The 27,479-nt window shown below is 46.6% G+C and overlaps 1 long non-coding RNA gene across 1 annotated transcript; it reads right to left on the reverse strand.

Moving 5' to 3' along the window:
- Positions 1–99: 99 nt before the first annotated feature.
- Positions 100–27,471, reverse strand: LOC144141430 (uncharacterized). The gene is made up of 6 exons (XR_013316596.1): positions 27,358–27,471; positions 26,467–26,615; positions 26,316–26,389; positions 15,708–15,803; positions 12,186–12,266; positions 100–435 (listed from the first exon to the last, which is right to left on the reverse strand). It is a non-coding gene; the product is annotated as an uncharacterized LOC144141430 (long non-coding RNA).
- Positions 27,472–27,479: the final 8 nt, after the last annotated feature.

Consider the following 27,479-nt stretch of genomic DNA (forward strand, 5'->3'; position numbering starts at 1 on the left):
CGTTGACGACCGAATCTAACGATTGCGCTAGTTCATTTAGTGTGCTCAAATGCCTTTCAGGGCCCCTTTATAAGTAAAAGCGAAGAATTTGGGTATTGATCACAGTCGTCACCTTTATTTCATTTGCGTTGCAAAAATAATAAAACTGATGAGTTTTCTGGCAATGATGGGCGTATATTCCGCAAGTTGTCTTTGAAAGAAGTAGGTACTTTACAAACCGAGGGGGAGCCGTAAAGAGAAAATGTGTTTCAAAAAATGAAAGCTAGCGCAAAATGGTCGGTTCCCATGTCATTGTCGAGCATGATGTGTTGTATACATGCCAATTTCCTGTAGTGTTACAAAGTTGTCGATACACTGTGTCGCATTGCTCAGTCTGAAAGGGTCCAGTACTGTTTCCTCGTACTCTTTTTTGGCAGTACAAATAATCAGTCCTTGCTGTAGCAAAAAAGATCAGTGAACAGGTCAGAAAGAAACAGGGTGCAATGCAGGACTGGTAAAATGACCAGTATGTTTTAAAACGTTGCCCAATAATTTTAACATATAAAATATTTCTCATGAGCATTTTAACCAACCACAAAACATTTTTTTGGGAAACGCATTTGACCCAGAAATGAATGTTTGAGATGCTTACATAACCCCTGATAACTGTCTTTTCCACTGTTGCGGTAAATAACTGGGTACTTTGTTTTCTTTGAAAATTTGAAAATATAAAACGTTTTTGAAATGCGGTCACAGGAATGAATGATTAAAATTTGTAATTGAATAGAGTATCACGTGGTTAGCGTGTATACAAAATATTTTAAGGTAACATCTACGTTTAAGTCTTCAGATTAATGACGTGATAGCGGCAATACGTCGTTTAAAGAGTGTTGCCGAATTTACTATTGCTGCCTCCTACCCACTGAAAGCGAGATAAAACAGCGAGGTTAGCTGACCACTCCAGTCGCGTTTCACCGAAAAGGGAGAGGCCATATACGATTAGTGACGTTTGAGGGCGTGAGATGTTGCGGGGCCAAGGTGATGGTCGGTTTGAGCAGGACAAAGTGTCACTGTTCCGAAATGTCTGCTATCTGTTACCATAGTCGATATCAACCATTTTATTTTTTCCTGAGAGAGACAGAGAGAGATCAAGAGGACACCTTTATTGAAGGGGGAACAAAGTTAGAAAACGGGATGCATATTGTAGGCAGCTCAAAGGTAAAATCCGAAGTTCAGGGCCCATGAGGAAGCAGCTCTATGAATTCGCAGACAGTGATCTTAAAGTTACGGGCGGATCAGGGCTGCCTTTTATGTCAGACGGAAAACAAGCGCTAAATAAAAACACAGGACGAGGAGTGGACGGGACAAGCGCTAACTTTCAACAAAAAGTTTATTGCAGAACCAGCGCTTATAAACACGTCTGGCCAGCATCAAGAAAGGGGAAAGGAAAGGGAAACATCAAAAACGGTGGGCGAAACAAGAAAAACAGTGAAAAACTTTTTGTTGAAAGTTAGCGCTTGTCCCGTCCGCTCCTCGTCCTGTGTTTTTATTTAGCGCTTGTTTTCCGTCTGACGATGAACCAACACGCCCAAACCTTTTCCCTTCTGATGCCTTTTATGTCTCCTCAGAGGTGGACATGTAATTGCTTAGTTGGGCCTTCGCCATGACCATACGCATGACCATGTTGCGTGGAAGAGGGTGGATGTCTAGCCACATTTAAAGGACAGGTTTTGTTCAGTGAAGGATGTGGCCAACCAAACAAACTCTCCAATGAATATTTTTGTATATGTGTGGTTTTTGTCTTTCGTATCCTGCGCATAGTATAGTACTTTGGCGTTAAGAACCCCGTTTGGTACGAGGAACATTCGTGTCCCGAAGTGTAGGATGAGAATGTGGTCATCAGCTTTTCAGTAAGGCCGCAGTGAGTGCTGTATGTGATTTTACGTCCTCTTTTGTCGGCAGCCTTAAGGCCGACCTTCATGCAGCGAAATGTAGGCGAAAAGGCGGCGAACGTCGCCCGGCGGCGGCCGCTCCGCCGCCGGCGTCGAAAATACGGCTGTTCGTCGGCGATCTACGCGAGCTAGATGTCGAACGCGCGGCGGCGAACGCGACCGGAAGCGGCAAACTGCATTTTGAGGCCGCAGCCAATCACAGCCTCGTACTTCGTTGTACTTCCTGTCCTGTCTTCCATCGGCGGCGTTCGCCGGGTCACATTGCATGGAGGTTGGGGTGGACGAAAACTGAGCGGCGCGTCAAACCACGGCGTCCGCCGCGCCAAGTTCGCCGAGAAACTTCGCTGCATGGAGGTCAGCCTTTATTACTTTCCAGATTCTTGTTTGTGGGCGTATATGTGATGTTACTTTTGTGTATTGTGAATAGGAAAACATTTATGAGGCTTTAGGAATTCTTCCTGAAGCCAAAAGTCTAATCACCTTTTCGTATTCTTGAATGATGTTTGGGCTTCTATTCAGTGGTTCCGCTAGCCGGATAACGAAGAGGATGATTAAGATCACAAATTCCATTTCCTGCGTTCCTGCGCGTACAAGGGTCGTATAGAGCCACAACGGTTGCTCCGTCCACGGTGTCAACTGATGGCTTTGTACTTTGTTACATCGTGGGGTAGCGTGTGCAAAACGTCCTCAAATACTTTATTTTGCCCAGTTTGAGTGGGTAGCTCCAAGGAAAAAAGTTACGTGGGCAGCTTTACGAGTCCCTGGCGCTTACAGTGCATGAAGGCAGCACGGTCACGCGACAACACAGGCATAATTCAGTCAATTGTTGTTGAACGGCCCTTACAAAAGTGATAGCACGCATCACTAACATAGACGTCAAAAGCAGGAAGAAATGGCTACAGCTAAACACGAAAAAACATAGTAACGAGCAGCACAGCTCAAAAGCCTTTCTTGTTAAAAAAACAACAAAGAACAAGGCGAGAACAAAGAACAAAGAAGGAAAAAGGAAAACGCAGTAGGAAGCATTCAGATAATTTTAAATTATGAGGCGGCGGTTTGGGATTGAGCATGATAAATGAATTAGCACAATCAGAAAATAACTAAAAGAAACCACTGTGGGTGAAGGTTGAACGTTATACAGGCGACAAACAACTCACCAACTTGTGCTATTAGCAGAACGACTAGAAAAATTAGTAGAAACCAAACCACACCACGTTTGCCCAACGCTCATTCAATTTAGACAAGTTATTTAAGGCAATTGTCGCCTTGATAGTGTCGTTATATCTAACCCCCATTACACCTATTGCGTTAAAACTGTGAGTTTACGTACCATGCGTTCATACGTGCTGTATCATACGTGCTGGAGCTTGTTGGGACGCTACATGAGTTCTTTGGTCTGCTAGAGTAGACATGATGGCTAGGGCACAGAGGGGCTAAATCTTTCATGCTTGGGATGTTTCCTCAGTTTCTTTTTCTTCTTTTGAATGATTCTGTGATTATACGAAACGAATATTCTTGCACAACCAGATTTTCAAAAAGCGCAACTGTATGATCGAAGTGCTGTTTGTTGCAAATCTCATGCAAAGCCTCTTCTGCAGAAGGTAGATATCTTGTTTACCGCAATCGCTTTATCCCACCGCAGGTGAGCGTAATTTCTGTGCGTCGTAAATATTGAACTATGCAACAAAAACTTTACTTTCGTTTGTAGAAGGTGGCGGAAACGGCTAATTAACCCTGCAATTCCAGTGAGGCTAATATTTTTTAGATTTTTGAAACTTTCCTCGCAAGAAATCGGTCGAGGCTTTTCGCGTGCGCTTGTGTTTAGCGGATCTGTGATTGCCATTAGGAGAAAGTAATTAAAAGAGTCTGCATTTGTGATATGTCATTAATTATCAAGTCAGTCATTTCTTGGAATGACCAGTTCCTATTTTGTTTTCCCAAAGTGGTTCCTGTTTACCCGGGCAGTAGCTTCTCTTACTTCTTCGAAGGTTTTTTAAATACCTAATTTAAGGACATTTTCGACATCGTGAAAAGACATTGTACCACTTCCTGTAGATCATGCGTTGGTGCAGGAAATTGTGGTTAAGGAAAAACTTATCGCCGATAAGCTGTACAGGGAGTCGCATTTCTGATTGGAGCCGATCATCTTTGGAAATTTCTGCCAGGTCAAGTCCTACGCTCCACAGAGAACAACGGCTTGGTAGCTATAGACACAAAGTTAGGATGGATATTCCAGTGTCCACTCAGCATTTAGAGCTCTCTGACCATGGCGGAAAACGTCTGCATTTTGAAGATTGGTTTGGAAAGCGACATTGATGAACAATCAGTTTTGGAAACGTTTGGGAGCTGGACGCCATTGAGTCACGAATGAAGAGGGAATGAAACAAGAAGAGCGCTCATTCACCCTTGCAAGCGTCGAAAGAAAGGGAGACCGCTATGAAGGGTCCCTGCCGTGGAAGGAACCCGCTACCGAACTGGAAGACAACAAATAAATGGCTGTGAGACGGCTAAAGAGTCTCACAAAGAGGTTGTGTCGCAGCAAAGAACTTGCGGAAGAATACGACACCACCATAAGATCCTACATGAATGAAGGACATGCGGAAAGAGCGGAAAATGAAACAGCTTCTGAGAATGTGTAGTGCATGCCTCATGAGCTGGTCATTCGAACGCAGTCAAAAACAACTAAAGTTCGGGTAGTGTTCGATGCCTCTTCCCATGCACCGGAACAGTTGTAATTAAATGAACACCTAAAGAAAGGACCAAAGCTCATCAGCGACATGGTACGCATTCTGATGCGCTTCCGCTTTCACCCCGTCGCTCTCGTCGGGGGCATCGAGAAAGCCTTCATGCAGATCTGCGTGCGACCACAGGACGGGGATGCCCTAAGGTTTCTGTGGTTTAGCGAAGCACCCCTTAACCCGGACACCCTTCTAAATATCGAGGAATGGAGATTGCAAAGAGTACCATTTGGAACTACAGCGAGTCCGTACTTGCTAAACGCGGTCCTCATTCGCCATTTGGGAAACCAGGGCGTCGGACTTCACGAAACTACGGCTCTACTGAGAAACTCTTTCTACGTAGACGACTTGGTCACGGGAGCTAGCACTGAGGACGATGCTTTAAAGATAGCTGCGGAAACACAAAAGATAATGACTGATGCAGGAATGCGGCTCAGAAAATGGTCATCCAATTCAGAGAAGGAAAGGATGACACTCAGCGGTCAAAGTAGCCCTCCGGAAGAGCCGCAAAAAGTGCTGGGTCTTTTGTGGACGCCCTCCCAATTTGAGATGTTCATTTCAACCGCTGCCATTCTAATCAGCGCATGTACAGGAGTCAGCACTAAACGCGAGGAGCTACAGGCTTCAGCGAGGATCTTCGACACTTTGGAATTAGCCGCGCCTTTTGTTATTACGAGAAAAAGTGCTTTTTTAGCGCCTATGGGAGAGAGGAGTTGGCTGGGATAAGCAACTGCCAGATGATCTCGAAGTGGAATGGCAAGGCTGGTGCTCAGATCTCACTAATATCAAACTCAAAGAACTCTCTTTCCACGTTGCACACTGCCTAACGCCGAGGTAACTTGGCAGATGCACATATTTGGTGATGCAAGCCCGAAAGCTACAGCGCCTGTGCGTTGCTACGGAACAAATTGACAATGAAGTGGGTAACGCCATTCTTACCTTCGCCAAATCGCGAGTAGCGCCTTTGAAAGCGATATCTCTGTCTCGATTAGAGTTTATGGCTGCTGTGATCGGAGCACGAATGGCTAAATACTTGCATACTGCCTGGAATGAAACAATCGCAGTGTATTTCTGGTCCGACTACACGATCACTCTTTGTTGGTTAAAAGCACGGCCAAGTAAAGAAGTCGTTTGCTGCAACTAGCGTGACAGAGATACAGAGCTTGAACAGCACAGAAAGTTGGAGGCATTTCTCAGGTACTGATAACCCCGCTAATTGCTTACGCGCGCAATGACGGCTCAATCCCTTAGAGCACATGCACTTTGGTGGAGAGGCCCAAGTTAGCTGCAACAGAATTCAGAATTCTGGCCACCAAAAAAAAGGTGACAGTACGCGTCACACCAACGAAGTAGACGACAAAAAGCAGAAGCGCACAACCATGCTTTTTACAGGAACTAGCTCTACGGCCTCTTTGCTACACGCAGAAAAGTTTAGCAGTTACACACGTTTGATAAGAGTGACTGTGTGGGTCTTGCGGTTTCCGAGAAACTGCCAAAAACGGAGCGAGGGTGCTACAATTTATCTCAAAGTCGACGAAATTCAAGAGGCCAGTAACACCTGGATGCGACATGCGCAATGCAACGACTACGAGCATGAGATTGGAGCAATTTCTAGGGAACAAAGCCTGCCGGTAGACCCACCTATCGCACAGTTTGAGCCTTTTCTTGATGAGCGACGATTGCTGCACGTGGAAGGTCGTCTTCAGTTTTCGAAGGCATCCGAAGATGTAAAGCACCTGATCCTTCTTCCGAAAGATCACTTGATAACCAGACTTGTAGGAAGCGCTGCTCATTTGCAAACCCTTCACGGAGGCGTTTTGAACACGATAACAGAACTGCGCGAAATTTTCTGGATCCCGTGCTGTCGGCAGCTGGCAAAGAAAGTAATCTCACGATGCTCCGTGTGTGCCAAGCACAGACTCAAACCGGCTGCTGCTCCAACGGCACCCCTTCCCAGTGAATCAGTGAATCGCAGCGAGGCCTTTCAAATTGTTGGCATCGACTTCACGGGCCTTCTCTTTACCAAGACCAAAACTTCCAGCGAAAAGAGCTACATCGCCCTATTCACGTGCGCAACGACGAGAGCAGTTCACTTGGAGTTGGTTTCCAGCCTTACGACTGAATGTTTTCTGCTGGCTTTTCGACGCATTGTAGCGTGGGGGGTCTGCGGAAACTATTTACTGCGATAATGCTTTGACGTTCAAAAGGGCATCGAAAACGTACGAAGTCTCTGGAAAATCCTTCGCAGCCATGGCGCTCAAGACTACTGCAGCTCTCAGTGCATCACATGGAAGTTCATCTTAGAGAAGGCTGCCTGGTGGGGTGGCTGATGGGAGCGAATGGTCAGGTCCGTAAAGGTTTCCCGGAGGAAAGTTCTCGGACTTTAAAGCCTGTCCTTTCAGGAGCTAACCACGGTCCTTGCCGATGTGGAAGCAACCATCAACTCGCGCCCGCTTACTTACGTCCTAGAGGAGCCAGGGGAGCTATCAGTGCTGACACCATTCCATCTGTTGACGGGAAAATACTGAAAGCATTACCTGACTCCAGACAAACCTCGGTTATTTCTTTACAGCAGCGTACATCAACCGGGGCTGGAAATACCGAAGGCCACTTGTCAACGCCTTCTGGAACATATGACAGAAGGAATGCCTTCTACAGCTGCTGTCGGCGCACCTGATACCATCACGGCAGAATAACTTTCTTTCGGTGGATGACATTGCGATTGTGCAGGATGACCATGAAGAATCACACTTGTGGAAAACAGGAAGAATTATTGAAGTTTTAAAGGGACGGGACGTAGCAGTGCGGTCTTGCGCCGTAAAGTTATCCACTGGGAACGTCTGCGACGTCTTGTGCGGCTTCTATACCCTTTGGAAACACGAGTAAAATGAGCGATGCTCAGTTTGAGGCGGGCGGGGGGGGGGGGGATGTAAGAAATCACCTCAAGACCAGTGGCAACGCCACAGAACAAGAACCGACAGCCAAGCTCCCCGAAAAAATTACACCATCTTCCCGTGGGGAACCCTGATGAGGATGCGAAGCATCGTGGCGGTTCCGTGTGGTTCCATTGTGTTGCCGTTATGTTGAGGGATCTGGTTTTTACTAGCGCCAGAGGGAATTCCGCGTCCGGGTCCACACCGGTGGCAAAGGCACGCAAGTGCTGTTGTGTTACGGTGAGTAGGTGGTGGTTCTCGAGGCGCCGAAACTCGTCCATCATGTTCTTGTCGATGTTGTCTCTGTGGTAGAATCGGTAGTCTCCGTCAGCTTTGGTGAGGTGAAGGTTGTTGACATTGGTGCACCGGCTGAGAGCAATGTACACGCCCTCCTCGTCGCAGCTTTGTCTTCTCGTTCTTCTTCTTCGGCGGTTCCCCTACGGGCAGATGACGACGGTGGTTGAACGCGAACCTATCTCGTGATGGATTCTTTGGTTGGCCAATCCCTAGGGGCATCCTGCCACAATCAGCATCAGAGGCGCTGCGGACGGGGCTGGTTGAGCTGCAAGGCGCGTGGCGCTTCCCGCCACAGCTTTCCCACGGGAAATTCAGCATCCCCCTCTAAAGTTTTCACTTCGTCGTTTCCGTAGACGTTCAGCTTCGAGTGCCTTCGTTGTATCAGTAGCTTCTTGACGTAGTTTGAATGAGTCAAGGACATAAGGCGCGTTCGTAGCACTTGCCACTGTCCCGGATTTGTAGCGTAGTGGGAAGAGCACCGCGTACCTCGAAACCGGCCGCCGCTGACTATTTCTTTTTTTATAGTGTAGTATCGCGGAGCTGTGCGTGTAAGGAGGAAAGTTGCGCATGCGGAGTGAGTGTGTGGACGGCGCCGCCATCAACGACGCAGGACCAGGCGAGCCTAAGAAATGCTCCGCATTTAAAAGCCGAAACCCGAGACTCACCACGCAGTGCCGGGGGGGTCGAACCCATACGGAGACAGAGAGCTTCGCCCTCACCCGTCAAGAGAAGTTTTGGGTGGGACTTTGCATTGTGACTTCGACCAAAGAAGACGCGTTGTTTCTGTACGAGTGAAATTATTACAGTTTGTTCATTACATTTAACCCTCTACTCTCGTGCGGACCTCATAGTTGTTATGTAATTCAGTTTTTTGAGAACAGATAACAGCTGTCAGAAGTAATTGGAAAGCGGGAGCTGTGGCCGAAACGTATCGTCGCCCCACGTGGTAAGCGAAGCAAACAGAACCCCCATGCTGGCATGCCGGATACAATAGCCCATCTAACCTCTCAACCAGCTTCTTGTAGCCCATCTTCGAACATTGTTCACAGCCTAATAATCTCGGCGATGACGCTGATAGCGAAAAAACCTACAAATATTTGAAAACAAGAATTGATTCTTCAGATTCCTGTGATAGCGATCTTCTCAAGCAGCTCGTGTGCGTTGAAAATGTGTGAGAGACGGTCACAGATGTGTCGGTTCTATAAGCGCTATCGCTTAGACCAGTAGGCTGCGAGCAACGCCCTTTGCCACGTTAAAGGGGCCCGCAATGGGGTGGCAAACGCTATAAGGCCTGGAGCTTTCACGCTTACATCGCGCCTCAATCCGCTGTGGGTGCAACGTGCTGCTAAGCTCGAGCAAAATAACCTAGAGGCCCATGTCAGAGCGCTTCCGCTCCGAGGTGCGCGCAGCCATTGGCTCCGCTCAGCGGTTCGTACAGCCGGCGTGCATGCGCCGCCTACTACTGGCTGCGTGGCACTGCCTTTTGCGTCGGCTGTGCTAGCGATGGCACGTCAGTTCCAGCATAGGGGGAACTAGCGTTTTAAGACCAGATAGGAGGGATCCAGAAACAACATGCTGGCTCACGACCGTAATTCAAGATTTACACGTACGACTACCGGCCCGCTTGCGTTTTAAATGCGGAGCATTTCTTAGGCTCGCGATGTCACTCGTCGATGTTGTCGGCGCCGTCCACACGCTCACTGCGCATGCGCGTCGCGTCGAGGCGCAGGTGCGCGTCTCTGCCCCGTACCCTCCTCGCTCTCAACAACAGGTGCGGCGGTGCGTAGGGAGCGCGTCTGTGCGCGCATGCGTCGTAGCTACCCGTGCGCTGCGTCGCGCTCAACAGTAACGGCGGCAGGGCGTGTACACGTGTTAACGGCGTGGTGGGTGCGTGGAAAGTTCGCACACTTGTGTACGGAAGTGTGCGCATGTGCGTCTCTCCCCCGTACTCCTCTCCCTCGAACGCGGGTGGTGTGTATATAAGCGGCGGAGCGCGCGTTCGGAATTCAGTCAAGGGCGCCTTTGCTTGGCTTTCGCTTGACTTGACGCTTTGCTTGATGGCACCAAGCAATAAAGTCAGACTTTAACTTTACGCTCCTTGCCTTCGCTTCTTCATTCAATAAATAAGAATAATAAAGACGAAATAACGATTAAGCATTCCCAAACCATACCCAATTACGCCACATTCACGCGATACCCCCGCCACTCTGCGACGAATTTACTGGAGTTCCCCCCGTGGGAAGATGCGGGCGGGTTTTTTTTTGCGTGCGGCGCTGTCGCGGGAAACAGCTCCCTCTGAGGCCGGGTCGTGCGAAAATGACATACCGTCACCGCAGTTATTCGGTGACCGTCTTATAAAGTCGCGACGACGACGAACCCCAGCATATACGTTCACCGCACTATCATCCACTTCGACGAATTTGTAAACTGATTTTCAGCAATAGCCCGGATCTGGCTGGTGGTGACCAGTTTCAGTGGCTGCGATGTGTGCCGATTCGTGCAAGGTTCATGTCCACCGTGAAGGCAAGTGCTTGCCGCGGTCACGCGCGTAGCGTTTCTGCCTGCAGAAGACGCTCCAGGATTGTCCAAGTTATTTACATCGTGTAAACGACGCACTACATAAACAACCTCAGCTGAGCTCGTGTGGAGAATGGCGATGATCGACATTCGTCCCCACAAAGATACGCCGTGCCGTAGTATCACTTTGGTAGACGCTACACGAGCAACCGAGTTCACCCGAGGCTTCCCCGAGAGCCGGAGACGCTCATTGGCTGGGGCATTTGATGGAACCGGGCGCCAATAGGGGCACCATAGTCATCAGCGCCAGCTGCATCATGGAGTCGACGTCAGAGGCAAAAAAAGCTACATAAAAGGTCTTATGATCGGTGGCAAGACTTCACATGTAAACAAGAAAAAAAAAAGAATGCCTATGTAGCGATAGCACGCTTAAGATCAAAACCTATTAAGGGGCCCTTTAAAGGAAGTGAGTTGATAAATGTTGGTGTATTATCGCCGTCGGCAGGCGCGCATGCGTGTTCTGCTCCTTTTATTTATCACCGGTGCAGCTGCACGGCGTTCCTGTGCGGTACGGCTACAGCTACTGTGTTTCAATCGCTTTTGACGTAGCCTGTACAAATAACCAACAGCTCGGGGTCGGCGCAGTGCGTAGTCTGGAAAAAGAAAACAGCGAGCATCACCCAGGTGATCTTGTGATTTTTTGCAGTACTATTACACGACATGGCTTCAGAAAAAGCTTCTGCGACATTTTGGCTCTTCTGCCAAACGTCGTGTTGGTTAAATTGCCAAAAAGATTGTGTCGGATGATGGCTTCGACATCAGGATGGCGCACGCGGCCCGAGTTGGTTCTTTGGTTTCACTCCAGTTTTACTACGCCAGGTGATGGCTTTGCTATTGTTAAGAGAACCATTTTATTTTAAAATCGGATCTCTCACAGTTACGATGGAGGGGAATGCCATAAATATGTGTTGTTTTTGCTGTGTTACCAGGGCCTGGCAGTGCGCTACTGTCTTATCCTTTTCTGTCTGTGCGCATGTTTGCTCTTTTGTTGGTGTTGGTTGTGTGCCTGTGGTCAGTATTTTGGAGTTTTCTCCTTTGATCAATATTGTTCTCAATACAATTCGATTGTTCAAGAAAGAACAGTGCAGAGGCACAAATGTTTGCAAGGGAGGCACTGGAGCATTCATCTCGCCGACGCTGGACTATGCATGTTGCGTTGTACTTGTTATTGTTGTTGAAAAATTTATCAAAGAAACCCCAAAAGTTTGGGGAGAGCAAAAAAATTAAAGTTAGCTAAGGACACTGGAGGACCGGAAGGACCTGAGCCACCAGAGCTTGTCAGCAGGCCTCTCGTGCCGCTCTTTTTGGTGACGTGAACTAGCTTTGGAGAGAAGAGAGAGAAGGGCGAGAAGGAGAAAGTTATTCAGGATGGGATTTACGGGGTGGTTGAGATTACCTGTCTGCTGCTTCGCTGCCTGTATTTTCTTCTTGGTTCTTGCTAAGCACAAGTTCGCTGAAATAAACGTTAGTTTTCGCAGGAACCTTGCTTCCTATTTCACTGCGTGATAATATGCTTCACATCCAAAAGCTTCGCAGTTGTGTATTTCGAATTTCACAGGAAGAAAGGCTAGGTAAAAACCTTGGTGACATAAATGTTCAATTTTACTAAATACGTTTATAAAACCGCATACTTCTAATACCAAAAATATATTCGGTCGAGCCCTCCCCTTAAAACGCTTTTGTGTTAAAAATGTAAATATAAATCTTACCTGAACCATCCAGGTACGCATTTATGTCACTCAGATTTTTCAACGTGGACCTTAAAGAGGCGTTGTGAATGTCCTTCTTTACTGCAACATAATGAAGGTAAATATAACCGACATCGGCAAAATTTTGTAGATGCATCACATGTAGATGTAGATGTAGATGCATCACATCTCAACCACACTGATATTTTGAATATTTCTGTTAACCTACGAGAACCTTTGTTATGTAGTGTGAAGAATACCCTATCAACGCGGAAGCTTAAAACGACTTTTTAGCCGTAAGTTGGTGTAAAAAGAGCTCATGGTGGACGTGATTGAGCACTGGAAACCTATTTTTAAGGAACTTCACGAGTTTATTACCATTTATTTGGCATCATGCAATATTTTAAACTACGACAGTAAATGGTTAACAAAAGGTTCCTAGTGATGATGATGATGATGGTGTGGTTTAATGACGCAAGGGCTACTAGTCCAAAGGGCGCCAAGCGTAGTGCTGGGGTGTCAGTTAGAGGTGCTTGTCTAAAATTGGTGTATGGGGCCAATGGTTAGAGTTGCAAATTGGATATAAAACAGTTCAGGAAGCACGAGTACGTAAGGTCTTCAAAAACAGGGTTCCACGGAGAGACCGTTCTGCCAAGGGGAAAAAGGCGAGGCCCCTGAGCATCACATTAAAAGTCTTCAGCACTGTCCTCTTCATTGAGGGCAGGCTGTGGTTACACACAGTAAAAGATTTCCTTTCAAAAATCAACATTCGCAAGGTAAGCTAACACATTTTTGAGCTTGAAAATTGCTTCGTCTGATAGAAAGTGTGCTAGGTATTGTGGTATGTGTTTTGTGTATAAGTCTGTGGCAAGTGTACTCCTGTGGCAAGTATACTGACCATGCAAAACGCTGTTTCGAACTTCTTATCGCAACCGATTGATTGTAGAGTTTAACGCGCCGACGCAACGTAGGCGATGAGGCGCGCCGTAGTGGAGGGCTCCGGATTAATTTTGACCACCAGGGGATCTTTAACGTGCGCCGAAATCTCGTACACACGGGCATTTTTGCTTTTCGCCTCCATCAGAATCTTATCGCAACCTCTTCCAGCTGTGTTTGTTTGGCATAATTTACAACCACAATTCCACCTATACAATGAGTTAATTACCCTTTTCGCGCATATTTCCTCTCGTATTGATCACCTACATAAATAAGCACAATATAGTGCAGCACCAAATCCTTATTTCAGTCATTTATTCGCGGTGGTTCTATAAATCACAAGAAATGCCGAAAAATCACTGGATCTCTCGGAACAGATTACGCTTGGAAGGCAAATAAAGAGGCTAAAAAAGAAGCAGTCATGTAAATGTGCTTCCTGTACAAAATAACAAATACTTGACATTACTTGGAAGCTGAAAAATCAGCCGACCAAAATAAAAACCGTCATCACAGTCAGTCACTGGCAAGATTTACCTATAATCGCAACACCTGACAAATTTTTCAAGACAATAAGTCCCACATCTTCTGTCTGTGACGTGTTCGATATTGGCGGTGTACGAATAAAAGCGGAATAAATTAATTTCAATGTATTTAACGAACATTTTAAATCTGTACTCATACAACATAATGGCTCACTGCCGACATTTGAAAATTTTCATCCAATGTCAGATGTGATAAGGGAAGATGGTATTTTATTATGCTTCGAAAACTTCATCCAGAAAAAGTCGCTCGTACCGGACAATATTGAGAACGTGTTCTTACAGCGTCACGCAGAATGACCTTTCATGTATTTACGTGCTTTGGTTTTGAGATCCCTACATAAGAGACAATTGCCAAGTGACTGGAGAACCGCCACGGTGAAGTCACGGCATAAGGCAGGACCCAAACGTTTGGTTGGCCACTACCGTCCAATTTCTTTAGCTTCAACTTGTAAATTACGAGAACACGTTATACACGATCACATATCTGCATTTCAGGAAACACATAGTGTACTAACCCAAAGGCAAGATGGGTTTCGGAAGGGATACTTTATCTGGATGTACGCAGATAGTACAGACAGTACATGAATTCGCTACATATACTATTAACGGCAATCAAGCTGATGCCCTGTCTATGAATTTTTCAAACGCCTTTGATAAAGTATTAGACAAAAAGGAGAGGAAGCTTACACTACTGCGTAAGACTTAAAGGTGGCGAAGCAACCTTCGCAACCTTTACGACAATCAAGAAGGTTTATGCCCAAGATTCGAGCCGATTTGCTTCTTCGCTCCCGCAACGACCTTTACTCTATCATTGTTGCTATAAGTGTACCATCCTTCATTTTTTTGAAGTGATAATCATTGGATATCACCTTGGAGGAGCCTGCGCTATGACGTGTCTGTCGCATTCGGAGCAAGTGTTGCCACGAATACGGCGAACACTGGAGTATTTTTGGCCAATGTTGACCGATTCTCCTTAGTGGGTATACTTGGCTTGACAAACATGCGCCGGGGACGCTAGGCGGTTGCCGCGAGGCAGGCAAACTCGAGCGCTCGCATTTTCTTGGTTTTTTTAAACTGCCGGGTGGTCGCCGTGAATTGCGCGCTCACGTGCGCGCGTTTGGCAACTTCTGGGTATTTTCAACTGTGTACTAGAAAATTACGATTTGCTAAACAAATGCGCAGTTAAAATTGCTTTTCAAACTAGAAAAATTTTGAGAACACCCAATTATTTAAGGCGTCTTGGAATCGCGGTGTAGGCACGGGGTCTGTCGCCGGCGCTGCCTTCCAAGTTACCATCCGTCGCAGTGTAATCCCGACGACAGTCGTGGACGCCGCCGGGAGAAGCCGGTGTCCGGCCCACGAGTGAACGGTGCACCAGTGACGCGCAGTGCGGGAAGCGAGGCCTTGTTTCGGACCTAAGCTCTCTCATCCCGCCGATAGCCTTCGGAACCACCATGTTCTTCACCGTGGGAACATAACGCCGGTTTGGAGCTTATCGGCGCACAGAGCTCAGCCAGCTCAGCAGCCTCGAGAACAGCGCCGCCTCGCATCGACTCGCCCAAGCCCCGGCCCCTTCTCTTTTTACTCTACAGCACTGTGGCAGCCCCAGCGGACTGAATTATGCCAGTTCTTCCCGAGTCCTCAAGGAGTGTTGTAAATAGACTTTCCCACTTTCCGTTCGCGAACGTTGGATTGTCTTTTGAATATAACGCGTGTTTTCATGTAGATGCAGTAGCACGGCTCATAAATCCCCGCGCGATCCCGCCCATTTCTTCATAACAATGGGATTATGCTGCTGAACGCAAGGTCGCGATCTCGACGTCGGTCGCAGCGGCTGCTTTTCTAATTTAGGCGAAAAGTACAAAAAGCGCGTGTGTCGAGGTTCTGGCGCATGTAGAGTCCCAGGTGGTCAAAATTAACCGGGAGCCATTCACTACGGCGCGCTAGGCCAGGTGTTGCTTTGGTACGTATAACCCAAAAATCGATTAACTCCACTATGTTAACATATTGAGAGGGAATTGCAATAGCAACCATCAACAATGCAGCCTTTAGTTGAAATACTTACAAGGAGGGAATCCAAAAAATGCAGTGTAAAATACACCACACGAGTTGTTGTCACTTGAAAACAAGAGGGTTTCCACGTAAAATGTGTATTCACTTCCTGCCAATAACGAAAAAAGCGCACAGGTTGTGCGTATTAGTGTACAATTCAAATGGAGCAGGTAAGGCATACAGTATCTTATTTCCTATAAACAAGAGTACATACATTCACACCTATTAGAGGGAGAAGCTCTTAATGACCGGTAAATCTGTACACAAAGAACGCTACATTATTTTCCATAATTATTTTGCAATGTTTTGAACACACTTTCATGTATGTCAGTTTTTGCTTTTAAATCTCGATTGTCATTTGTATTTCTAGTTATTCATAAGCACATGGGTAATAATGCCTACAAAATGGAAGGGCTCTCCGTAAGCAGGTACATCTTGTGGTGGCAAACGTGATTACAAAAAAGGTTTGCTACTTTTTATAAGCAGTGACCAAAACACATGGTCACTTATCTCTGTACCACTCTAAACAAATTTTCACATTTTGATCCAGTCACAGTGCACTTCTGTATGTAGACAAAGAACATCGGAATCGTGGCAATCGCATGGAAGCACAGGAATACAAGATCTGGCCGGCGCTGTTCTTTTGAAACAATTGATTGGTTGATTGTAGGGTTTAACGCGCCGACGCAACGCAGGCGATGAGGCGCGCCGTAGTGGAGGCCTCCGGATTAATTTTGACCACCTGGGGATCTTTAACGTGCGCCGAAATCTCGTACACACGGGCGTTTTTGCTTTTCGCCTCCATCAGAAAAGCGGCCGCCGCAGCCGGGAATTGAACCCGCGACCTCGTGCTCAGCAGCGCAACGCCTTAGCCACTGAGCCACCGCGGCGGGTTCTTTTGAAACAAAGTGGGACACATGGCGCGCAGATATCTCCGGCTGCCTTTGAAACCTGGAAAAGCAAACGCCAGTCGAATGCGAAAGCACTTTACGCCAAAGTAATTCAAGCCGGTTTCTAAAGCCTGTCTAACTTTCCACTCGCGTGACGGCGCTGTTAACTTCTAGGTCAGTTTTGCTCAATCTTTCGTACATAATCTTTAATAACGTTTCACTTTAACCAATTACGACGAACAGGTCAAACATCAGTGGAAAAAAAACTCATAAATCTTCCTTGCATAATGGTTTGACGCCGCATTTCGCGGTTGTGTCTTTTTCAATTTTTTTTACAACCAACTTTTAAATTAATTTTTTTTGCGCCGCCTTTTCGGCTATCATGAAAATAGGCGTGCCAGTTAGCCACACAATCCTTATTTTGCCTAATTTGTACCTAACGGCACTGTGCACTGTAACATACTTCCTGCCTACATCATGCGTCACTGTCGCCACTACTACCACAAGCTCAATCGATGTCGCCGAAGAAATAGCCATTGCCCTGGCCGCCATTTCCCGCCCTGACCAAGTAACCATCCTCACCGATTCGCAGACAGCCTGCCGAAATTACCAAATTGGCTGAATTTCTTCATCAGCACTTCACATCCTCAAAAACTGCTCAACGACCCCTGACATCCGCATCGTCTGGGCTCCTGGACACGCCGCCATCCCCCGCAATGAAGCGGTTCACGCCGCGGCTCGCGATATGATACACCGAGCCATTGCCGACGGTGGCCAATGTTTACCCCCTCACGATCAACTCCACCCACTCAGTGGCTACACTGAGATTCTCTCGCATTACCGGCAAACTCGCCGTCGTCTCCCACCACCACACTGGCGCTTCTCCAGAGAGGACGCTACAACTTGGCGGCGGCTGCAAACGAATACCTATCCACATCCCACCCACCTCCACCTCATCTTCCTCACCCAACAACCTTCCCTCTGCGCTTACTGTCCCCAGCCTGGCACCCTCTACCACATCATATGGGAGTGCCAACGAACTCCAGACTTGCCCCCCCTTTCCAACCCAACCTTCGAGCAGTGGAGGGCTTCCCTGGCCAGCCCGGACCCGGATATCCAGCTTAAGTTGGTGACCCGAGCACGGACGGCCAGCCGAAGTTAAGGCATCCCGGACTAGGGACGCCTTCCAAGGGGCGACGCCCACACATCAGCCTCTGCTGGAGAAATAAAATTTCTCTCTCTCTCTCTCTCTCTCTCTCTCTCTCTCTCTCTGTAGTGAACCGGAACAATTCAAGTGGGCACTCGCCAATCATTTTTTTTACTCTCTCATTTTTAGGTATGTAGTTATTTTTTCTTCCCCACTCGTCTCCCTAACAGCTCACCGGCCCTGACTCTAAATAAATGAAGTGAAGGGATAAGCTTGTTGGGTATACAGTGAAGCGTTCCTTTCTTTGACCCAAAGTTGTGTTCCCTTAGAGAATTCGAAGGTGTTTTGTCTTGTGGGTGATTTCTCGCACGCTAGCCGGACATCAAGTTAAATGGTGCGATGGCTTCAGTGGCGGAGGCGATTTCGTTCAATGGCATGGGTGGTGAGGAAACGATGTCTTCAGTGATACCCAACGTGTCCGCACTGGGGCGGAGGAATGCTTGAATTTCGGGTACTTGCCTTTGGTTAGCGCAGTTTATGAAACATTTTCCGGACCGCACAAATCTAGGGTCATAGAGTGTTTGCACTAGAGTTATCATGTCGCATTCACGCGCTCGCGCCGCGTTATCATTATTTATGTTATGGCTGGAAGCGCCGACGTACTGGTGCTGATGCGCATGCGTCACTGATGCCTCATGTGTAGATAAGCTCATGTATTTTACGCGGCTGGGGATTGTTGTGTTGAGGCTGCCAGTGTGCGCCTCTGAATAAAGGCTGTTCCTGTAAGAAACCGGCTCGGCTGATGCTACAAGAGATATCCGTCTTTTCAATTTGTAGCCTAGTCCCATACTGCGAAAAGGGCGTTCACGTCCCGCTCGGCGATTGGTGTGCAAATGAATTTTTGCGGTAGTTGGATAGCCCATCGTCGTCATAGGACATACCAGCACAAAAGAAACATCGATGTTGGAGCCTGCGCTTATGGTAGCCAGTGTCGCTCCCGCAATCGGCTCCTGCCTACTGTCGCAGATAATATGTGTACGTTGTTTAGTGTCGCCAATGCAGTCAAGGGAAAAGTGGGACATTTGGACGATGTTAGGTCACACTTGATGAAACGGAATGTGGCTAAAATAGGAAGATCACAGTAATGCGAATAACATGGATTAATGGGTGTATAAGACACCCATCAATAACTAAAAAGGTTGCAGATGACATCTACATCTCGATCGTATACGATACACGACGCGAAAGCCTGAGCTCGACGTGGAGGGAGTGTTTTCTAAAAGGGAATCGGTACATTTATTAGATATGGTTTCCAAAAAGTCAAGGTGAGTGTGAGAGGAAGACAAGCCACAATAGTTCTTATTTGCCCGGGTAAAGAAAAAAAAAAACAGGCCATCCACGATTGTGTGCATTGTGTGTGTCTGAAATGGACAGGGGACAATGTGTGTTTAAACTTTTTATTCTCTAGTGCTGTGGCCGGACTCAACGTTATAATTTTTGTCTAACGAAAACTAAGAGGCATAGAAAGAAAATATTTAATTCGTAAAAAAATATTAGGAGATTGCGAAAAAGGGGTAAACAGTTTGTACGGAACTGACAGTTGAAATCAAAGTCAATAGCGCCACACGCAGTAGCTCCTTCCGTGCTCTCTCAATTGGTTGGCAGTGATTCTGAGATGACTGCATGGAGAGTGCTGCCTCCTATGTCTCGATAGAAGTGGAATGTGTGACGTATGAGTGTTCCCTTTGGTATATCTTTAGATATGACTATTGCGCGGGTGAGGGCGGATGTTTTCTGGCATTTAGCACAGTTTGGTTTGGTTTATTAAGTTTTTTATCGAACATCGCCGGAGACATTTGTAAGGTCCACTTATGAGATTAGCAGCCGGGCGCCCGGGCTCGCGTGAGAGCCCGCCGCTCTGTCTAGCAACGTAGCACTGCCAACACTGCGCTGCAAACACCGCCAATTCGTCACGGCGTGCATGGGAGACGGATTGTCTGGCCCACCGCATACCACAAGGATAATCTCCCATTGAGAAAGCAGACAGCGCCGCCGGATTCCGGGAATGTCTGCTAGACGAGCGGAGGTGGAGGGATTACCGCCGTCGGGACGAGCGCACGCCGTGCAAGAAACTATTCTTAAAGCGCCCCCGCCGGCGCAGTGCACTGCGCAGCGTCTTTCGCGCTCATCCCTCGGGGTCGTACGCACCTGGTGGCCCGCGGGTGGTCCGTTGATCCGAGATGGCGGCGGCTCATTGAATATTCCGTGGCGTGCTCAGTGACAGCAGTCTACGTGAATTCGGGCACTCCCATACGCGTGTACGAACGCTACAGGGGCGTTCCCGAGAGAGTTTGATCTCGAGGTTTTATAAGGCCGAACTTGGCCGTTGGAAAGGGTTCTCGTCTGAGCGCCGAGCTGGGCAGTTCCCGGCGGGACAAGGAGTCTCGACCGTTAAAGCTAGGTTGGGATTTGTGAGCCCCATAGTCGAGGTTAAGATCGCGTCGGAGGTTTAGGGTGCAGCGCCATACCGGGCAACTAGACAGATCTTGCGGCGAGACAGAGTCTCGGCCGTGGTTTCTCGAGCGGTTTGTGTACGCTCCGAGAATAGGAGAGTTAGGCAACGTTGAGGAGCTCGAGTGATTTGTGCGCACTCGGAGCTAGCGTCTAGCTGAAGTTTGAAGTTTTTCTTTTTATTACTCATGTACTCAGTTATCCTACTCTAAATAGCTGTATATAAACTTCCGTTTCACCTAATCAACCCCAACCCCTCGAGTTCGTCAATTCGACCGCCGCCTCCAAAAACTTCAACACCATCGCTCTGCCAGCCTCCTGCCAAATCAACCGGAGCTCAGGCGATTGGGTTCCTGATCGACACCGGACTTCGGGGAAACGATCTTTATTGGCGCAGTCGACAGGATTTGGCAGAAGAAATCACCAGGCCGCAACCAGGGGCAGCAAGCAGACGCAAGCCCACCTTCATCGGCGGCATCCGAGCTCCGCGCGGAGTGGAGGTCACGTTTTCAGTGACCTTGATATTGATGATTTTCTTTTCGAGTTAAAACTTTTCACTCTTCCTGGAGTAGGCCGCATGGGGACCCTGGCAGTTTCCGCAAAGAAATTGTTGCACGTTACAGTTTTCGGATGGGTGGTCGTGCTGTGCGCATTTTACACAGGTAAGTCGGCCGCGGCAGGAGTTCGGGCCGTGCCCGAACCGTTGGCACTTGAAACAGCGCCGCGGGTTCGGGATGTAAGGGCGGGCTGGACATCGGATGTAGCCTTCGTTGATGAATTCGGAAAGGCACAGCCTGTGGAATGTTAAGATGGGGTGCTTTGTCGTCATTTGTTTGTCATCTCTGCGTATGGTTATGCGCCTGACCGCTGTTACGCCCTGACCACGAAGGCCCTCCAGCAAGTAAGCTTCAGTTTCATTCACTAGGTCGTATTCGTAAATCACGCCCTGGGAGCTGTTTAGGCTGCGGTGGGGCGTGAGTGACGCGGATGGCCAGGTCGGCGATGCAGGTTTCTGCAAGTAGTTTATTAACCTGATCCTGGCTACTGTCCTCAACAAGGATTTCACCAGTTCTCTGTTTTTTGGCTTCAAGGAATTTGGAGACTACAAATACTGACTTAGAAGGAAAAGGGTTCAACTGGTCAACTGATTCTATCAATAAGAAGCGACCGTAGTTGTTCGGTTTCGGAAAACACAAGTTAGGACGTGGTGGAAAAGAAAATTTGGTGCGGCCGCTTTTCGTGGTCCGATCATGTTGTGATGGCGTTTAGATAATACCATAAGCTATAGTATAAAAGCAGGGGACGGGGGTACTTTCTTCGCTCGGGTTACCCTCATACCGATAGAGGTCCCGGAGCTCCTTGCCTGGTAAACAGACAGGGAGCCCATCCGCTGGAGCTTGACCTGGGCTCCGACGGCCACCGTTTGTGGTTTCTGCCCTTCACCTTACAATTCCTAGCCACGGTAGAATACAGCGTGAGTATGGGGGCTCGGGGTCCGCGGTGTCGCCAACACCGTCACCAAGATTTCTCAAGGTGCCCTACGCAGGGAAATTTGACACTGAGGTACTTGAAACTGCCAGCTTGGGCTATTTCGACACCTCTAATTAGGTACTGGTATAAAATAGTACCTTTTTTATTAGTTATCCGCATCAGTACTGTCTTATCTTGATTGAGCCTCATATCCCAGGTGTCGCACCAGTTAGTTATAGCATGTAAACTGTAGCTCAGTGTTGTTGGGTCATTACTGGAATGAACAGCTCTGTATAAAAGACAATCGTCGGCAAGTAGACGAATACGAACGCCTTCGTCGACACCTGCAGTTATGTTATTAATTTATAACAATGTAACAATAGACCAAGGACTCTTCTTTGAGGTACTCCTGACTTTACAGGGGCGTTTTATGAAATGCTACTACTTATATCAGCAAATTGCTTGCGCATTTCTAGATACGATTCAATCTAATTAATTAGGTGATGGGGAATTTTGAGCTGACTTGGTTTAAATACAAGGCCTGAATATGAAACCTGCTTGAATGCTTTGCTGAAATCTAGAAAAGTTGCATAAATGTGGCCCGACCGACGGATAATTAACTAGAATATGTGTACAATACTAACAAGCTGGGTGCTGTTTAAAGACCTTCACGGAAGCCATGCTGAAATGAAGTTAAAATATTGCGCTGCTTCAAGAAATCAGTCAAGTAGTTCAAAATAATGTGCTCCACGATTTGGCAGCATGGGTTGATAAGTGAGATCGGGCGATAATTCGTACGAATGGCGCGATCACCCTTTTTAATGATTGGGATGACACGTGAAATTTGCCACACAGTGGGTACAACACCGAAACGGAAGGAAGTGCGGATGATAAATACCAGAAACTGAGCAAGTAATCCGGCGTAACAGTAAAGAAAAATAACTGGAATATTACCTGGCCCTGGTGATCGAGTTAGCTTTAGATTGAGAAGCCTGGAGACGATTCCCTCCTAACTAATAACATTCGGACTAACGTCGGTACAATTACATATCTGGTCGATTCAGTGTCACCGATCAGGGTAAGGTAAAACGGACTGAAAAAAGTGATGAAATTAAGTGGCAATCTGCTCTTCATCGCTGACAGTGTCATCTCTAATTTTAATACTGTTTACGTGGTGGGTATCAGTTGTGTTTAAGTGACGCCCAAACTAAGAGGGATGTGTCTTGATGAACTGAGTGAGCGTCATGGAAAATAAAAATTGTTTGTGCGGATTTTTTCGGTCAGCGTGGAGCTTAATCTTTGAATAAGGTAAGAACTCTACTTTTCTTATACCTATTCATTTTCCGTAATAAATGAATTATTTCTGGATTAATCCAAGGGTTAGAGTTTCACACGCACTTCGTTTTGTCAAGAATGAAGTTATCGACGCAATATTGGTAGATAGACTGGAAAGTTTCTCCAACAAATTAACGCTATCTCCAGTGAACTTACCCAGTGCCAATTCTAAATAATCGAGGGCACTTTCGTCATGCGCCCTGCAAAATCTTTGAATATTTTCGATTTGGTGGGATCATTGCAATCGGGCTTTGGAAGCGGCATGTAAGAATCACCAGTTTGTGGTCGGATCATCCATCTTCAACTTTTACTTGTGGTTTGGGTGAAATAGCACTAAAAAAAACAACGCCCAAAATAGACGAACACGCTGCTTGCACTGGTGTTGGAATGTGGAGTGCTTGGTTCAGATTGCAGGCAAGCCTAATGTAGAATATAATGTGATCCGCGAGGGAAAGTGAACAGAGATTAGGCCCATTTATGCTGGGGATGTTGAAGTCGCAGTCCAAAATGATGCACCTTCTGGAGTGCCTGATTATGTAATCGTAAAGCGTCCTCAAGTATTCATCGCCACCGGCGGGTGCACGGTACGCAGAAATCAAGACGATCGATTTCCCTTGCCAGTTTATATGCAGGTCTAAGCTCTCATGAACATATATTTGTGCTGAGCAAAATAACGGTTGTTTTGGTTCCTACTATAAATGCGACGCACCTGGCCCGGTAATACCTGACCCGTCTGTCAATGTGGTACAGAGGGGGCGCAACATCACAATCTAATATGGCGTCATAAAACTATGTTTCTGTCAATACTACGACACCAGGGTCATAGAACAACAAAAAGTTTTCAAGTTTAGTGTTTTTTTACAATGTTTTTCCGTTGATATTCAGTAGGCGAAAATTCTGCAGCGAAGTGTTATTGGTTTGTGATGCATTTCCAGAAAGAGATGGTTGGGAATATATTTTCACGCTTACGTTTTGAACGTCGTCCCAAACGAAAACATCATCATCGATGCGAACTTTATCGTTGACAACATAAACTTGTTTTCTGGTGTCCTTCTCTAACTTGGCGCTTTCCCGCAGCAGTTCTCGCCTTCGGAAGGTTTGCCGAGAAAAATAATTTTTTATGAAGACTTCAGTTGCTTTAGCTTTTTCGCATTTTTCAGTATTGTTATAATTGTTTTCAAGTATTTTGTTATAATCCTGCAGGTACAAAATAAAGGGGCGGTTCTGTCCATTGGTTCAGATCATCGCTCGGGCGGCTTGCTTGAGCAGCCGAATGCTTCTTCAAAAAGTCGGCCTTCAAGCCATTGCGATCTGCAAGTCCGCTCTTCTCTGCACGGAGGTCTTTGTTCCTTGAGCTTATGTTTCCTTACAGGGCCTGGGAGCCCTTTTTTGACAACATTCGCTGACAATGCCAGGCTGTAGTAAAATTACACCAAGTGACGGCGCCTGCCACAGCCCTTTTGGCAAATCACTGCTGTACCATTGACAGTTTTCACGTTGAGTGGAGCTGGTTTATATATATTGTCACGTGGATATTTGTCAAGCAGTGATCCCTTGCTTGTGGTGTGTGTGATCGCCGTGCAGTGTTCAATCCCCAGTGAGTGTTACGTTCCGTGCTCCTTGGCTAGCCAGGTGTTCGAAGACGACGACGCAGATGTGTGGGTCCACCGTTTGCGGGCCAGACTGATTCAGCCATCTTCGCTTAGACTCACCGTGCTGCCAATACTCTTCGGTGTAGCGCTACGCCTAATCAAATAGGTGCATCGCCATCCTGCAGCTGTATACACCTCCGTCTACTAAGACGCAACAGTAGGTTTTCGCCAGCGACGATATTCTGTCACATTCATTCCTATTTCCACCTTTTCCCCTCTTACACGGATCTCCGCTCACTGAGCACTCAGTTTTCTAACCCGTGCACAGTAACGGGGCGCGGCGATACGCTTGGACAACGGTGCGTCCACCAACGCTTCCGCTTGACGCCCCCTGGCAACTATTGCATCGGAGCCGCCGCGGCTTAGTGGACGTCCCCCTCTTCTCATGCACTTCCGTTCTCTTCTGCAGCTTACTGTCCAAGGATTGACGGCAAAAAATTTGCCCACGTGCCCGATCGTTTGCTCACGCAATAAAAATTTGGTATACTGCTTGGCATAATTTATTTATGGGGAATATAAGCACTTGGTGAAAATTAATTTAATTGTGGACTTGTGTTCCGGACGGAGTCGCTCCGTGCTTGTCCGTATACCTTGGCCGTCATTACTGATGCCAGAGCCGCCGCATCTCCGCGACGCTGCCTTTTGCCGTTTGTTTGTAGGCTTGAAGGACCAAATTGACGACCGCTTACGGAAATCATCTTCAGGTATCGTGAGAGCAGTCTCAACGCAAAAGAAAGGAAGGAAGAACAAGGCTAGAATGAAGGCGAAGAAAATAACTTGGCTAGAGTCCGATTTTCTATCCTGCATGCGGGAAGGTAAAAACGGGGAAGAAGGGAAAGAAGGGAATATTCAAAATAAACCTTGTTATTTGTTATTTAAGCCATCATTTCTTTATTTTTATAGTGTTTTAGAAGTTCTTTGAGAGCTGGCCGAAGAAATAGGGTAAAATAGGCCGAACGTGAAATTGCGTAAAATTTACAACAGGATGTAAGCAAGATCAATGATATGAAATGTAATATTCGTATTCAAATGACAAACCAGCAAAAACATTAGTGTGTTGGCACGTGCCGTGCTTCAATAAATCTTGGAATCGTTACTACAATGCGCCCTATCAAATTTTGTGAATAAGACATCATTATGGCGTTCAGTTACTTTTACACAACTACATTATATGCACCAAGAATGTTTGCTTATTCAGAAAATGAATGGTTTGGGCTGTAGAAAATTATGCGGAGGCATACATTTCGGATTTTTCGAGAAAATTGCGGCTATATAGCTACTCTGGTTAACGAGGTACAATACCAAACTTCCTTTTTCATTTTTGAACTTTTAAATTAAGGGATACAAATACCAGCACAACCACTTGCTGCAATTTTAGATATCACGGAATGAATAACTGTACGTATGATTTGTGCCGTACATCCAGATAATAACTTGCAGGAGCTGGAGTTCTAGCCTTGAGCGGAATTGACGCTTTCTGTTATCGCTCCACCCTTACAGTCGAACAAGCTTCCGGCTGCAGCTGTAGTTGCTAAGCCATCAGTACTAGTGAACTACTAAATAACCCGTAACCAGTCCTTCATATCAAATGCGAAATAAGAAACATTTTATGTTACCTTCTTCACTAAGAAGCATTGTTCTTGGTCCATCAGTAGGGTCAAGGAAGTATCCCCGGAAATGGGTAGATAGTCTACGAAATAGACAAAAATAGTTGAGTTTTCAGTATTCCGGAGGCCACATTACTTGTATTTAAAAACAAAAACGTACCGATCGCCCCTGTCAGTGTAGTTTCTGGTGAAAGCAACTACGTCTAGGGTTACACAAGATATTTCATCTACTTGGCATGTAGATTCAGGCAGTTTCCTAGGTCCAACCGTGGAGGTGTTAACCGTCCATATGTAGGATGTATCCATAAACTAGAAAATGTGAGACAACCAATATTTCGTTACGAAACGCTTGAAGTCTACCACCGCGCTAGTAATGAACGCATGGTGGTATAGTACTAATTGTGACTCACCGGTTAATAAACAATGTTTAAGTAATGTGAAAGAAGTACCCGTGTTTTTTGAAGCCCTCTTACGTACAGAGTATTCAAGCAGTTTTCATGGCATCGACTTTTACCTACTACAGAGGGTGGCCAAAAAGTTTGTGTTTTTGTACTACGGATGTTCTCCTTTTCTTTTCTAACAGAAAAGATTACAGAATTTGCGCACGTTCCAAAGACATATTCTTTTTACGGTGCTAGCAAGACCATTTATTTTAACGTGAAATATTTTACTTGTGATACAGGAGATAACAAGGCACGTTTTTATCCGTACTTTTGCTGCAAAAGGTAATTTATCGACATTAAACTTAGGTTTAGGTCGCATCAACATAGCACCGTTTGGAGAAAGTGCCATCCGCAATATCCGGTACGCAATTCGGTTCCTTCCTTTAGCGACATTATTTTGAAGTTGTATTAACTGCCAATCTTGCCGATTTTTTTCGTAAAGATGAAACAAAAACCCTCTAGAGCTGATTTTTACATGCAATATACTGATAAAAATTATGCTAATCACAATTTCAGGAGCGGGTCAGAGCGCTACGAAATAGTCAGTATGAGTTCTATAACACAAAGGCATCAGTACATTGTTTTATTAACGCGAAAGTTTTACATACCTGCGTTAGGTTGACGCGGTAGGTCTGTTTCGGAAGCGCCAAAAAGAAAGTCGGCGATCTAGCCGTGCAAATATAGCTATGAACAAGGGCGAAAAACAGCACAGTCTTCAGCATGGCTACCT

The sequence above is a fragment of the Haemaphysalis longicornis genome, unplaced genomic scaffold (genome assembly GCF_048455015.1).
Source record: "Haemaphysalis longicornis isolate Haplotype H1 unplaced genomic scaffold, Haemaphysalis longicornis Haplotype H1 scaffold_6, whole genome shotgun sequence".
Classification (NCBI taxonomy): domain Eukaryota; kingdom Metazoa; phylum Arthropoda; class Arachnida; order Ixodida; family Ixodidae; genus Haemaphysalis; species Haemaphysalis longicornis.